The following is a 13,749-nucleotide window of genomic DNA, read 5'->3' on the forward strand; positions in this document are numbered from 1 at the left end:
CCAGAGTAACCCCCAGGATTCAGACTGACCCAGCCATCTACTAGAAGGGACTCCAAGCCCCCAGGCAGAGGCAGGAATGGTCGGTGGGGGCACATGGCTACATATGGTGAAGACTCACAGAGGGAGAAAGGGGCACCAGAGAGTCTCAGCCAATCGAGTTCCAGACAGGCCTCACTCCTAGGAGCAATGGGAATAACCGAGGGAAGTGGCTCTGTTTATCCTGGACCAGAGATAGGATGGGGACAAAGGGGGCGAGGAGAGGAGGATGCTGGGGGAATGCAGTAGGGGGTTGGGATAGTGAGATGAGAGCAGCAAACAGGGCAGTGGGGAGGGCACCTCGCTCTGGCTCTTTCCAGACCCTATGCTGGCCAGGATAAGCTGGGTACCAATGAGCCATGTGAGCTCATGTCATGTGCGGGGAGCCTGGCTTCTCGGCCAGTCCATGCCTCTGCAAGATGTATTCATCTCCGTGTGCATTTAATTCAGCAGTTTGGCAGGCAGGTGGGCATTATTTACTGGACACTGACTGCCAGGCCCTGAGCATAGGCAGTGACCGAGATAGTCAGGGTCCCTGAGGCTGGGGCACCTGTAATCTGGAAGGAGCAGTGACCCCTCAATCTGAGAAGCCCTCCTAGAGACAGGGAGGGTAAGGAGGCAAGGGCACTGTCTGGAGAAGGTAGTGTGGGAGGGCAGAGCAGGCCAATCTGAGGACCTCCTCCAACCAGGGGGAAGGAAAGGAGAGGTGGCCTCGCCCAGTGCAACGGGATCTGAAAGGCCAGAGCCTTGGGTAGAGTGGGGGAGGGGACTGGTGGTGGGAGGGATGCTGCTGGCACTCATTCCTGGCCTGAGTGGGAGGGGATGTCTCTGGATCCCCCAGCCCTGGACTCGGGCTACATCGGACCTCGACCTCGCTCAGCTAGGCAGCAAGAGCCGGATGGGCCACATTCCACAGAGGCCCAGGTTGCCATCCTACTGGGCTTGGATGTGCCCCCAGGGGCAGGCTGGTCTCAGGGCTGGAAAAACTGGTCTTCCTGCCCCCCCACCAATACACACCAGCCTGGAGTTTGAGGATTCAGGAGAGGGTGTCACAGGAACTGGAGGTTCCCTACATTCCACACTTATGGGCCTGGGAGGGGAGTTGGGGAGAGGAGAAGGCAGGGGAAGCACATGAGAGGAGGAAGCAAGACAGGAGCTTCTCTGGCCAGTGAGGAGCATGGCTTGACTGGATGGTGGGAGCATTTTTAATAGACTCCGAAGCCAGATGAGATTAGGGTCAGATCCCTTTCCCTCTCCCAGTCTGACAGGGGAGGTGTCCTACTTATAGGCAGGAAAGTTTGAAGATAGACATCAAAAAGAGCTTTCCCCCTGGATGCGTTAGATGGCGGTGAGGGAGGAGTGAAGTATTCTCCAAGGAGAAGAAGAGAGAATAGGGCTTCCCTGGTGGCGCAGTGCTTGAGAGTCCGCCTGCCGATGCAGGGGACACGGGTTCGTGCCCTGGTCCGGGAGGATCCCACATGCCGCGGAGCGGCTGGGCCCGTGAGCCGTGGCCGCTGAGCCTGCGCTCCGCAGCGGGAGAATGGCTTTCAGCCTGGGAGGAACCCAGGAAGTGCAGCCTTAGGATGTGCTGACTGGCCCCTCACCAACTCCTCCTTCCCCACCATGGGGTGTGTGTGTGTGTGTGGAGGGGGTGCTCTCCTACTATCCTCTAGGACCCCTGCTGCTTCCCAGGACCCTAGGCCATGTTAGACCTAAGAAAAGCTCCAGCCCCTAGTGCTACCTCTATAGGAATATCCTTTGCAGCAAGAGAGATTTAGTGTAGACCCAAAGAAGGAAACTGGTGACCAAAGGTAAGTCCCAAAATTGGCCCAGGGGACATGTCAAGCCCGGCTCTCTTCTCAGAACATTCTCACTAGGTTACCGGGATCCTTCTCCCGTCTCTGGACTGCGAGGGCCCCCCACCCCATTCCTTCCCCGGGCCTGCTGTGGTGCTGGTGCAGAGTAGTCAGTCCCAGTAAGTGTGAGGTGGGCTCTAGAGCAGCGGTCCCCAACTTTTTTGGCACCAGGGACCGGTTTCGTGGGAGACAATTTTTCCACAGACCGGGGTGGTAGGGTGGGAGGAGAATGGTTTCGGGATGATTCAAGCGCATTACATTTATTGTGCACTTTATTTTTATTACTATTACATTGTAAGATATAATGAAATAATTATACGACTCACCATAATGCTGACAGGAGGTGGAGCTCAGGTGGTAATTCGAGAGATGCAAAGCAGCTGTAAATACAGATGCAGCTTCACTCACTAGCCCACCACTCACCTGCTGTTGTGCGGCCTGGTTACTAACAGGCTGAGGACCGGTGGTTGGGGACCCCTGCTCTAAAGGACCATGCCTAAGCCCCCGCAGTTTCCATAGATCCACAGAACTTCTTCCCTAGAAATAAAACCCAGCCCTTCTTGGAGCGAAAAAGACCAAATTTCTGCTCAAGGTCATTTCCTAGCATTCAGGGAGATAGGCACTGAGCTTTTGTTTCTCAAAATGTAGACCACAGATCACCCACCTGCCTCAGCATCAGGGGAGCACTTGTTCAAAATGTTTCCCACAATCTCCCCATTGAAATTCACTGAATCCAGAAATCTGCACTTTATACTGCTTTCCCCATCAAAGTCCCCAGCCCAAGCCCGTCAGTGATTCTGAGAAGTTTAAGAATTTCTGCAAAGGACCAGCCCAATGAGCAGTTCCTAGAGGGTGGGGCTTGGGGATCTCAGACTTGGGGGGCAGAAGCCTTCAAGCCTTCTGTGACTGGAGGGGAAACTTCCCCCTGACAAGTGACCTGAGTAACAAAGACCTTTCCCCAGTGTCTCTATCCTTTCACTTGACATTCACTTAATACTCTTTGTTGCAAGCCCACTAAGTGCCACGTGCCGTGGCTGGTCATTTTATTTTTTTAATTTTAAAAAAATTTTTATTTATTTATTTATTTTTGGCTGTGTCGGTCTTCATTGCTGTGTATGGGCTTTCTCTAGTTGCAGCAAGCCGGGGCTACTCTTCGTTGCAGTGCGCGGGCTTCTCGTTGTGGTGGCTTCTCTTGTTGTGGAGCACGGGCTCTAGGCACGAAGGCTTCAGTAGTTGTGGCACATGGGCTCAGTAGTTGTGGCACACGGGCTTAGTTGCTCCGCGGCATGTGGGATCTTCCTGGACCAGGGATCAAACCCGTGTCCCTTGCATGGGCAGGAGGATTCTTAACCACTGTGCATGGCTGGTCATTTTAGAAGAGGTCCTGCTCACCTGCCCGAGGGGCAAAGGAGGGGTGAGGGCTGGAGGATGTACACGATGACCTTTTAAGGTCCCCTGGAGACCCAGCGGCATCCCTGCCTGGCCTTCCCACCCCGGCTCTCAGGATGGGCCAGGTTTCTCTCTGCTTCCTCACAGCACTGCCCAGTCCAGACGAGAGTGAAATTCCTGAAGGTGCCAGACCTCATGGAGGGGAAGGGGCCTCTAGCCTTGTAGTCTGATATCCCGCTGAGAGGTTCCTGAGGAAGCACTACTAAAGTGGAACTCACTGACGGCTTCATCATTCATTCACACATTCATTTATGCACCAGGCCCTCCTCTGCTCAAGACTGGGACTCAAACATGGATAAGACATACTCTGTGCCATCAGGAGATGCTCACGTGAAATCGACGCTTGTGATCCAGGGTGTTCAGACATTCAGTCATTCCCTCACCCATGCACCACACATGCACCAAGGGTCCTTGTCCTGACCCTCTCCAATCACCAGCATTGTTGCCTGCAGTAGAAGGAAGAAAAGAGCAAGGGCTTTGCAGTCAGAAGGTCTGCAGTTCAAACCCAGCCTCCTGGCTCCTGGTGAAAACCACCCAGGGCTTTTTGTCCCTTGCACCTGGGACTTCCCCTGGCTTGTTAGCGTGCCAGGGACAGTGTCCGTTAGGGGTATTCAAGCTAACAGCACCAGTGAGTGAGCTTCTACTCATTCATTTCTGCTGTTGCAGCTTCTCCAGTCAAAGCACTTATCCCATTGTATGGGTTTCGTCTCCTGGACACACACGCAATACATACATGAGACTGTGGATCTCAGCACCTGGGTGTGCAGTAAGGGTTTGATGTATGAATAAGTGCTCAGCGCAAAGGTTAAGAGTGAAATCAGTAACAGCCTCCGGAAGGGGTTGGGTGTTGCCCTGAAGGCTCTACCTTTGATTAGATCTATTGCTGGTTTTTGGCTGAGAACCCACAGCCTTGTGGATCAGGTTAACACATGAAGGGTTAATGCTGACTCCTCTGACCTGCTGAGTCCCAAGAACCCAGGTATTCTGAGCTGCCAGGTGAGCGTGGAGACAGACATGCACATACAGGATGACTCCAGTCTTCCAGCTGGACCAAAGGGGCAGGGCGGGGGCCAATGCCGGAAGCAGCTAAGGAGAGAGGGACACCTGGGTCTGCTCCCCCCACCACCTCCCCACTGTGGAAGCGACAGTCGCCCCATCTCCCAAGAGAACCTTTTGTAGTATCTGGGAAGTGCTTTGAAATGTCTAGCCTTGGAAGGACTTCTGTGCACTTCCCAGACATGAAGACCGAGGAGGCGGAAAGGTGCCTCCTGGGTCCACAACCCCCAGCCCTCAGTGAACATGCCACTGCTGATTCTCCAGACCTTCCTTGGTCTTTCTCCTCTTTTCTGCAAGAAGCTTCCAACAAGGAGAGGACAGGGATGCTCCCTCACTTCCCAGTGCACTCACACCACTGTATAGGGAGAGCAGAGCCTTCCCTAGACCACCCAGCCAGCTGAATGAATGGTGCCCTGAAAAGGAAGACCCTGCCCAGGAGATGCAAGCAGGGAACAGCTCAGTCCACCCACTGGGCTTTGGGTCAGACTTGAGGAAGGTCTTCCTGAATGGGCAGACCCTGCCCCCAGGATCAGATCACCAAGGGGGAGACGGGATGCCTTCCTCTAGGGACGGTGACGCATGTGCAGCTGTTCTGCAGAAGCATGCTCTCACCAACACGAAGGGACAAGCATCCTTGTTCGGCGTTACCTGTGATGAGACTGCCCGGATGCCTCCTGGTAAGCAAGGTTCAGGGTTAGATTTCATCCGCACGGTGGGTGCTCTGAAGCCTTCAACAGGAGATGGCTCTGTGAATGCGGAGGGGAACAATGGAAACACAAATCAAGGAACTGTTTGTTTTATTACTATTTGTTAGTCAAGCCCTGTCTGTGTGGAAAGAAATTTGTTTGAATGCTTACGCAGGTCTGGTCGGACGCACACCAGCATTAAGCACAGTTACCTGACGGGGGGACAGGAGCATGGAGTACCTTGTATTCTATAGACTTCCATATTGTTTGCAGTCAAGCACTAGCGGTAAGACCACAGCAGGGGCTGGGAATCCACCCGGGGCTCCGTCCGCTAGGCACACCCTCCCCTCTCTCCTCTCTGCGACACTAAGAGACCAGAACAAACCAGAGTATCTGCTTCTCACACGCAGGCATTGGAGGCTACCCCAGGTCTGCAGGCTCATTCTTGTCTTCCCAAGGCTTTGTCAGGATTCCTCACCCTTCCGTGGGACCCGAGGCGAGCCACATGGCTTCCCTGTGCCTCAGTTTTCCCGTGTGTAAAATGGGAGTCGGCAGGACATGATAACTGGGATCAAAGAGAGGGTGTTTATGAGAATATTAATGTTAGCAGCTGCTTCTCTTTTCCGAATGAAGGCGGCCCCTTTGGGAGGGGCAGGAGGAGGGTTGGAGAGAAGGTGAGTACCTGCCAGGCCCTTCAGGGGAGGGCCAACCACAGCTGTTGGGCAGCACCCAGAGGTCTGCGTGGGAACTGCGTGCCTCCCGCCTGCTGGTTCACTCCACGGACAGGAGGCTGGGGGAGCTGATGCGAGTCCAGCTGTCCAGCCCCACCCCCCGTGGGCAGCTCTCAGGTCCTCTGCAGGCCTCTGAGGGTAGGGCGGGCAGAGGAGGTACAGAGCGAGAAGAAAATGGGTCATCCTCCTGCAGAGGAAGCTCTGCTGCTCAGAGGGGCGTCTGGACTTGGGCTTCCATAGTGGGGACCCCAGGGCAGGATGGGAAGGAGGTGCTGGGAGGGAGCCAGGTCCACTTGAGAGGTGGAGGGGAGGAGGGCAGGCGCCAAGGGCAAGGGTAGACAGCGGTGTCCAGGAAGGAGGCAGGCTGAGAGCTGGAGACAGGGCGGCCATTCAAGGGGAGGATGGGACCATTTGGGCCTCAAAACCCCTCCCGAAAGGGATGAGTTGTTGTTGGCAGTGGCATTTTTTCCTGCGAAAATCCACCTGAAGCTGAGTTCCCAGGTGCCACCCTTCCCCATTCCCCCACCCCAAGGTCGGCTTCCCTGGGTCCTAGCCCTCCTTGGGAAGTTCCTTCTGGAGCGTGACCTCAGATGTCCCCCTCCCTCCTGCCCGGGCTGGGGGGAGGGAAACCACTGCTTTAGTCACGCCAGATAATCACCTCTGGTCACTCACTGTCTGGCCTCTTCCTCCAAGTAACTCCCAAGTATCTCTTAGACATTATCTCACCATGCAGGCCTGGGCTGGGGGGGGGCAGTGGGTAGGGAGGGGAAGAGGAGGCATCATTTAAGAAGGAGAAACTGAGGGCGGAAAGGACACATGCCCCCTAGCCTGCTTCCCCACGTAGGCTGGGAAGGTGACACCGTGTCGTAGAGAAACTCCAGGAGGGCTGTGAAAATGAGCACTTGAAAAGGGCCTTTGGAGGAACCACCAGAGCCCAGTGGGTGCCAGACTCTGTGAAAAGAGCTTTACAGGAACTATATCATCCCTTCTCCCACTCTCATTCTTATCCTCATTTTACAGATGGGGAAACTGAGGCAACCACTTGTCCAAGACCACTCAGTAAACAAGGGGGGATGCGAGGATTCCAGCCCAGGGGCTCTGACTCCAGAGGCAGCCTCCGGTGGAACAGTCCGGAGACAGGAGCATGGCTGGGGCAACCTCTGGTGAGTCCTCTTGAGGGGCCAATAGAATGACCTTTAGGTGTCCATTAGGGTGAGAGTACACCTCTCGTAATCACTGCTGAAGGTGCCAGGCCTCAGCTCACCACACTGTTGGCCTTTCTCTCCCCAGTGTTTTTATAGCACCTGATTTTTATGCCTGGGAGAGGAAAATGAGCCAGAAGAGGACGAGGGGTATTTCTTTTCCTGTGTTCAAAGACCTGACCCTCAGGTCTTTTTTGGTGCTAACTCTTGTGCCTCCTTCCCTCTACTGTCCACTGCCTGCCCGCCTTCCCAAATTGCTCAGTGCCACGCCAGCAGGGCGGCCCTCCAAGACCTGGAGCAGGGGGTTAATTCCCTAATTCCGCCCCATTGCAGACCTGGATCTGGCAGGTTTATTATCATGTACCCCCATGACCTGGGAGGTTCTTCCTGGAGTCTGACCCAAAGCCTTTTCTAACAGCATGGCGGAGGATCTACATGGAGGAAGGCAACCACAGTCCCTGCCTTCAGGTGGAGGTGGGAGGAACTGTCGTAGGCTTTCTTGGACACAGGACGTCGGGGGACCCCAGAGGTCATATAGCCACACGGGCCCAGCTCAGCCAAGATGAGAAGGCAGGTGCCACGTGCCCAGCTAGACCTGGCCCTGCCGGTCCCTCAGCTGTGTCCCTCATTAGAATAGCAAATGGAAGGTAGTGAAGGACTGACTTATCTGATGAGAGCCCGCTCAGGCCCCCTCCCCCCGGAAAAGCCTCAGTACCGGGGCCCCACCTCGGTCTCTGCCTGCCTGTTTACTGTGTCCTACGGACAACACATCCTGCAGCATGTCAAGGCTGCTGGGGGGGGGGAGGAGGGGGGGAGGAGGGGGGGAGGAGGGAGGGGGAGGGGGAGGAGGGAGGGAGGAGGGAGGGAGGGAGGGGGGAGGAGGGAGGGAGGGGGGAGGAGGGAGGAAGAGGGGAGGAGGGAGGGGGAGGAGGGAGGGAGGAGGGAGGAAGAGGGGAGGAGGGAGGGGAGGAGGGAGGGAGGAGGGAGGGAGGAGGGAGGGAGGGAGGGGGAGGAGGGGGGAGGAGGGGGGAGGAGGGGGGAGGAGGGAGGGGGAGGGGGGAGGAGGGGGAGGGGGAGGGAGGGAGGGAGGGGGAGGAGGGAGGGGGAGGGAGGGGGAGGGAGGGGGGAAGGAGGGAGGGGGGAGGAGGGGTGCAGGCAGAGAACAGAGAGGGCCAAGGCGAGGGCAGGGCTCAGGGCCTGGGGCCGTGCTCTGATGGCAGGTGAGCACCCTCTGGAAGCAGGAATGGATCCCTGAGGTAGGACCCCAGTTTACGGGAGAGATAGGCCCTGCCTTGGGAGCCCCTGGTCTGATGGAAGAGGCAGCTCCTCTCTCAGACACACACACACACACACACACACATACACCAGGACATGTAGACCTGAATGTGGAAACTGACTCTCCTGCACACCAGGGCTGCAGACCTCCAGCGGCACATTGAGGAAAGCATCCCAGCTGTCCCCTCACCGACTCAGTCATCCCAACTTGAACCCACAGTAGAGCCTGAGGACTCACCGCCTGACTGGCCGCCTAGATTCTCACCCAGGTCTGACCAACACAGCTATTCCCATCCCCTCGGAATCCCCCCTGAGCCCCTCTGCCCACCCTGGTGTGGTGGGAAGTCTTCCTGCTGCAACGCCAGCTTGCTATCCTGAAACCCTGCCTCTGGGCAGAGCTTCTGGAAGGTAGAGGGCCTTCCCCCCTCCACCACCCCACAACGATCAGGATGTGCTCCCATGGGTCACACCTGGGAGGATGAGATGGGTGCTGGCAGGCGCCATCTCCTGCTTCACAGGGGGGCCTCCAAGAGAAGTCCTCGCACCCTGGCACCTTCAGGGGTTTCTCTTCCCACCTGCCTCTCCGCTGCCCCCAGCTTCATGAAGGAAGATAGTTAACCTCAAACAACAAGCAAATTAGGGTCCTCAAGCCAATCAAATAGCCCAGAGGGTAAATTGAAGGTAAGCTGCCCAGGCCTCGGAATTATCCTGCTCCCATTCCCAGCTCCTGGGCTCCCTTTCTCCCAGGTTCATAAAAGGCAGAAGGTTGAAATGAGGGGCTCATTGGGACGGAGCATGGAATCTCTGGGATCTGGAGTAGTTACTTCTGGGAAAGAAAGATCTCTAGCACAGATGGCCCACCTGCTTCGGTGCCTCGTTGGGAACAGCGACTTCCCACGGATGAGCCGGGTCACAGCGAGCATGGGATCCAAACAGCGCTGACAGCTCATGGCAGAGGTGCGCTGACAAAGCCATGGTGACAAAGAGGCCAATAAAGGTGCATGATGGTGCCCCCAGGAAGAGAGTATGGGCTACAACTGGGACTGAATTAAACCACGTAAAATATACTTGCACCCAGACAGCATGGAAGGTTCATCTGGGACAATGTCCCATTGGTGGTATGGAAGATATATTTTATACTAATGGTTCATAGTTTTCTCTTTTTTTTTTTTTTTGGCCGAGCTGGCAGCTTGCGGAATCTTAGTTCCCCAACCAGGGATTGAACCTGGGGCCACAGCAGTGAAAGCGCTGAGTCCTAACCACTGGACCTTTAGTTCTCTATTTTAATGTGTGTGAGAAAATCTAACTGGTAGGCTTCCCTGGTGGCGCAGTGGTTAAGAATCCGCCTGCCGATGCAGGGGACATGGGTTTGAGCCCTGGTCCGGGAAGATTCCACGTGCCGCGGAGCCACTAAGCCCATGAGCCACAACTACTGAGGCTGCACTCTAGAGCCTGTGAGCCACAACTACTGAGGCTGCACTCTAGAGCCTGTGAGCCACAACTACTGAGCCCATGTGCCACAACTACTGAAGCCTGGATGCCTAGAGCTGGTGCTCCACAGCAAGAGAAGCCACGGCAATGAGAAGCACACGCACCGCAACGAAGAGTAGCCCCCGCTCGCTGCAACTAGAGAAAGCCTGCGTGCAGCAATGAAGACCCAACACAGCCTAAAATAAATATATTTTTAAAAAGTGAATGTTTAAAAAAGGAAAACAGAAGAAAATCTCACTGGTGCACCAAGCCACGACTTCACAGCTGTCATTGCTCAGAAGTGTTTATTTCCTCATTCTATCGAACACACATTTACATGGAGCTTTCCATGAGCCACAGGCGCTCTTCCAGCTGCTTCACAAACACTAACTCATTTAGTCCTCACGATAACCCGTGAGATAAGTACTATCGTTATCCCCATCTCACAGGGAAGGAAACAAACGCAGAGAGATCAAGGGACTTGCCCAAATCACACAGCTAGGAAGGAAGTGGTGGAGAAGCTAAGTTTAAAAAGTGGGTTGGGCTTCCCTGGTGGCGCAGCGGTTGAGAGTCCGCCTGCAGATGCAGGGGACACGGGTTCGTGCCCCGGTCCGGGAAGATCCCACATGCCGCGGAGCGGCTGGGCCCGTGAGCCATGGCCGCCGAGCCTGCACGTCCGGAGCCTGTGCTCCGCATCGGGAGAGGCCACGGCAGTGAGAGGCCCGCATACAGGGTTGATATCAAATCAGTCAACTTCAAAGTTCTCACTGCAGAAATCGGGCCAGTGGCGTTCCCACAGCCAAAGTGTGGGAAGCACTGAATTCAAGGGACATAATTGGAATTTTATGTCCAATTACTTATCTGTTTAATTGTTTGTGAAGATTAATTTAAAAATAAAAGCACGTTTTTATTCGTATCTCCACCCACTTCCCGTGCTTCCCTCTGCCCAGTCCCAGCTGATGAGAAAAGACCCTGGGCAAGTGATTCATTTTTGCTGGGTCTCAAGCCGGAGTTCACTCCTACATCTGCGCCCCCGACCCGTCACAAGCTCCATCCCCATTCCTGTCCCGACTTCCTCAGGGCCCAAGGAACTGGATCCTGGCATTAGGTCATCAGCAGAAACCATAGAATTCACACCCTTAGCTCTACTTATGAATTCAAATAATTACTGAATGTCTACTACGGGTCAGGCACTATACTCAGAGCTAGAAAAAGAATACATGGGGGGCTTCTCTGGTGGTGCAGTGGCTGAGAGTCCGCCTGCCGATTCAGGGGACACAGGTTCGTGCCCCAGTCGGGAAGATCCCACATGCCGCAGAGTGGCTGGGCCCGTGAGCCATGGCCGCTGGGCCTGCGCGTCCGGAGCCTGTGCTCCGCAACGGGAGAGGCCACAACAGTGAGAGGCCCTCGTACCACAAAAAAAAAAAAAAAAAAAAAAAAGCCCTTCACCTACAAAATCAAGCTGAGGCTTCTCATCGAAGTAGTCAAAGCCCCTCCCAAGCTCCAAGCTCCCTCTGCAGCATTTCTTCCACCTACACCCTCCGTGGAGCTTGACAGACTGAATCCCACCTCTGCCAGCAACCTAGCTGTGTGACCTTGGGTGAGTCACGCTGCCTTCTTGGGCCTCAGCTCCTCCTCCCTAAAATGGGAGCCCCTGATACCTCTTCTCCGGCAGAGTTAATGAGATCACCTGGGGTGAAGTACCTATTAGGTACCAGGCACTGGTAGCAGGCTCAGTACAGAGCAGGAAGGGAGAAGGAGGAAGGAGAGCTCTGAGGTGGAGAGTTGAGGTGGCTGGGTTGCCGGGTGGGCCTGAAGAGGAGGGGTCTCTTGCCAGGGGCAGGGAGGGAAGGAGGCTGTCACCCAGAGAAAAATGCGCTCTGCAGTGGCCTGGCCAGTCACCAGCAGGGGGCAACACTGGCACTCAGCCTCCAGAGTAAGATGGCACCCGATCCCGTCTCCCACTCACCCACGGAGGGGCAGCCCACCCAGTCTGGGGCCAGACCCGGACCCCATGCCTCCCACCAGCCCCAGCAAGCCCCAGAGCCAGGATGCAGCCCACAAGATGCTGGCCGGGGCCACCAGGCCCTGTCCCTGGAGGAGAGAGGGCAGCGACCATGCAGAACTTCCTCAGCAGGGGTCCTGAGTCCTGAGACTGCCGTGGCCCCAGCCCTGAGGGGCTAACGGCTGTGCTGGAATGGGAAGGGGTCTGCGCTCAGCCGAGGTGAGCCCGTCCGCTCTTCCCTGGCCCTGTCCCCCTGGTCTAAACCAGACACACAGGCCACCCACGAGGGACCCAGGGCCTTCCTGGCTCCGAGGACCAAACCGAATTATTTCCCGAATGTGGTAAATAATAAGAGAGTGGGGAAGAGGGGGCCTGAGATGCCAGAACCTGGCACGCTTCCTGAACGAGAAGGGCTCTCCTCCTCCATTTCCTCACCTGCAGATGGGGGCACGGCCCCACTCCTGCCTGAGTCTCAGGATTGCCAGGGGCTCAAAATGAGGTCGGGGGTGTGAATGTGCAAACTGTGAGGTGATCACAAACTGAAGTAGTTCCTACTTGAGATGTGTTGCGTCAATCAATTGCAAATATAGCTGTTGGAGCTACCGCTCTACAAGCTGGTTTGGGTCAGACGAGCTTTCAACACGTAGCAAAGGGGCAGCCCACGCTCAGCCCTCCAGAACCTTGATCTTCTACTAAGAAGGGAATGGGCTGATCTACCACCAGGGTTTCATTCTAGATCCGCCTATCCTTGGTTACACACGCCTCCTCTTCCTGGAACCAGTCAGAGGGGGGCACACATTCCCTGCTTCCAGAGCTTCTCAGCTGATTGGGGAAGACCAGCCTCAGGTCTCAGGACCCGCTCCCACCATCTGGAGACAAGGCCCCGGGCATAGAGCAGGTCCACGTGGGGGTTGGGACAGTCCGGGGGCCGGGGAGTGGCCTGGAATCTGCTTTCCACCCTCCCACTCCCCTCTGGAGTTCTCTGAGCCTGGTTTCGAGGCTGCACCCAAGCAGGCTACCTGGGGATGAGTGGGCGCCGGACACCCCCAGGGGCCCCTGTCCTCCTGAGCTCCCCAACAGGACCCCCTACAGGGATGACCCGGGGCCCTTTCCACTGGCATGCACCCCCTTGCCTCCCTGGCTGGACCCGCTGGACAGTGCCAGGGAGGAGGTGCCTGCCCCAAGACTTCCTGGGTCTGGGAGGGAGGGAGGGAGTGGAAGCAGGGGAGTGAGTGGCTGTTGAGAAGGTAGGAAACCCAGGCTGGCCCCACCACCCCCTGCTGAGGACACTGCTTCCTCTCCTAGGAGGGGCAGAAAGGGGACCCTTTACAGCCCTCTGGGCTTCCAGGAGGGGGTCTCCCCAAAATATTAGTGGGAGACTGAGGCAGAAAGAGAAACGAACTAAGCAGGGCTCCAGGGTCCTGGAGAGGCCTCGATGCTCCAAATAAATGCCAGCGGCCTCAAACATCCAGAGTTTCAGGGTGAAGACTCAGCGGTCCCTGCATCCCAGCTGCCTCCAGGGAGCTGCCCAGGGCCGCCCAGCTCACGTCCGTGTGTCCCCTCCGTCCCTTCCCGCTCCGATGTCCTCCCTCTACCCTTCACTCCTCCCGCCCTCCCTCCTTTCTTTCCTTTTTTTCCTTTCATTTATTCAAAGAACTGAGTAGATGTCTTCAGCCCAGCCCTCAGTAAGTACTGTGGATCTTGTGGTTCTGGCTGGCTGGGAACTGTGTCCTTCTTTTACTGTGCGGATCCAGCTCTCTGGGTATCCAGTGTGTCGCATCACTCCCATCAAACTGAGGGGTTCCCCGGGCCACGGCTGCTCCCCCGCCTTCAGACTGGGGCTCCACAGAACCGGTGCCGCACTGTCTCCCCCAGACAGCCACCCCGGGGAGCCGTCCCCCGCTGCAGCAGAGGTGTGCTAGGACAAGTCCATCTGGGGAGAGCACGCCCACCCCAGCCCAAATCTCCAGTTTCTAAAGGCAA

Source organism: Mesoplodon mirus, assembly GCF_964341445.2.
Source record: "Mesoplodon mirus genome assembly, chromosome: 18".
NCBI lineage: Eukaryota > Metazoa > Chordata > Mammalia > Artiodactyla > Ziphiidae > Mesoplodon > Mesoplodon mirus.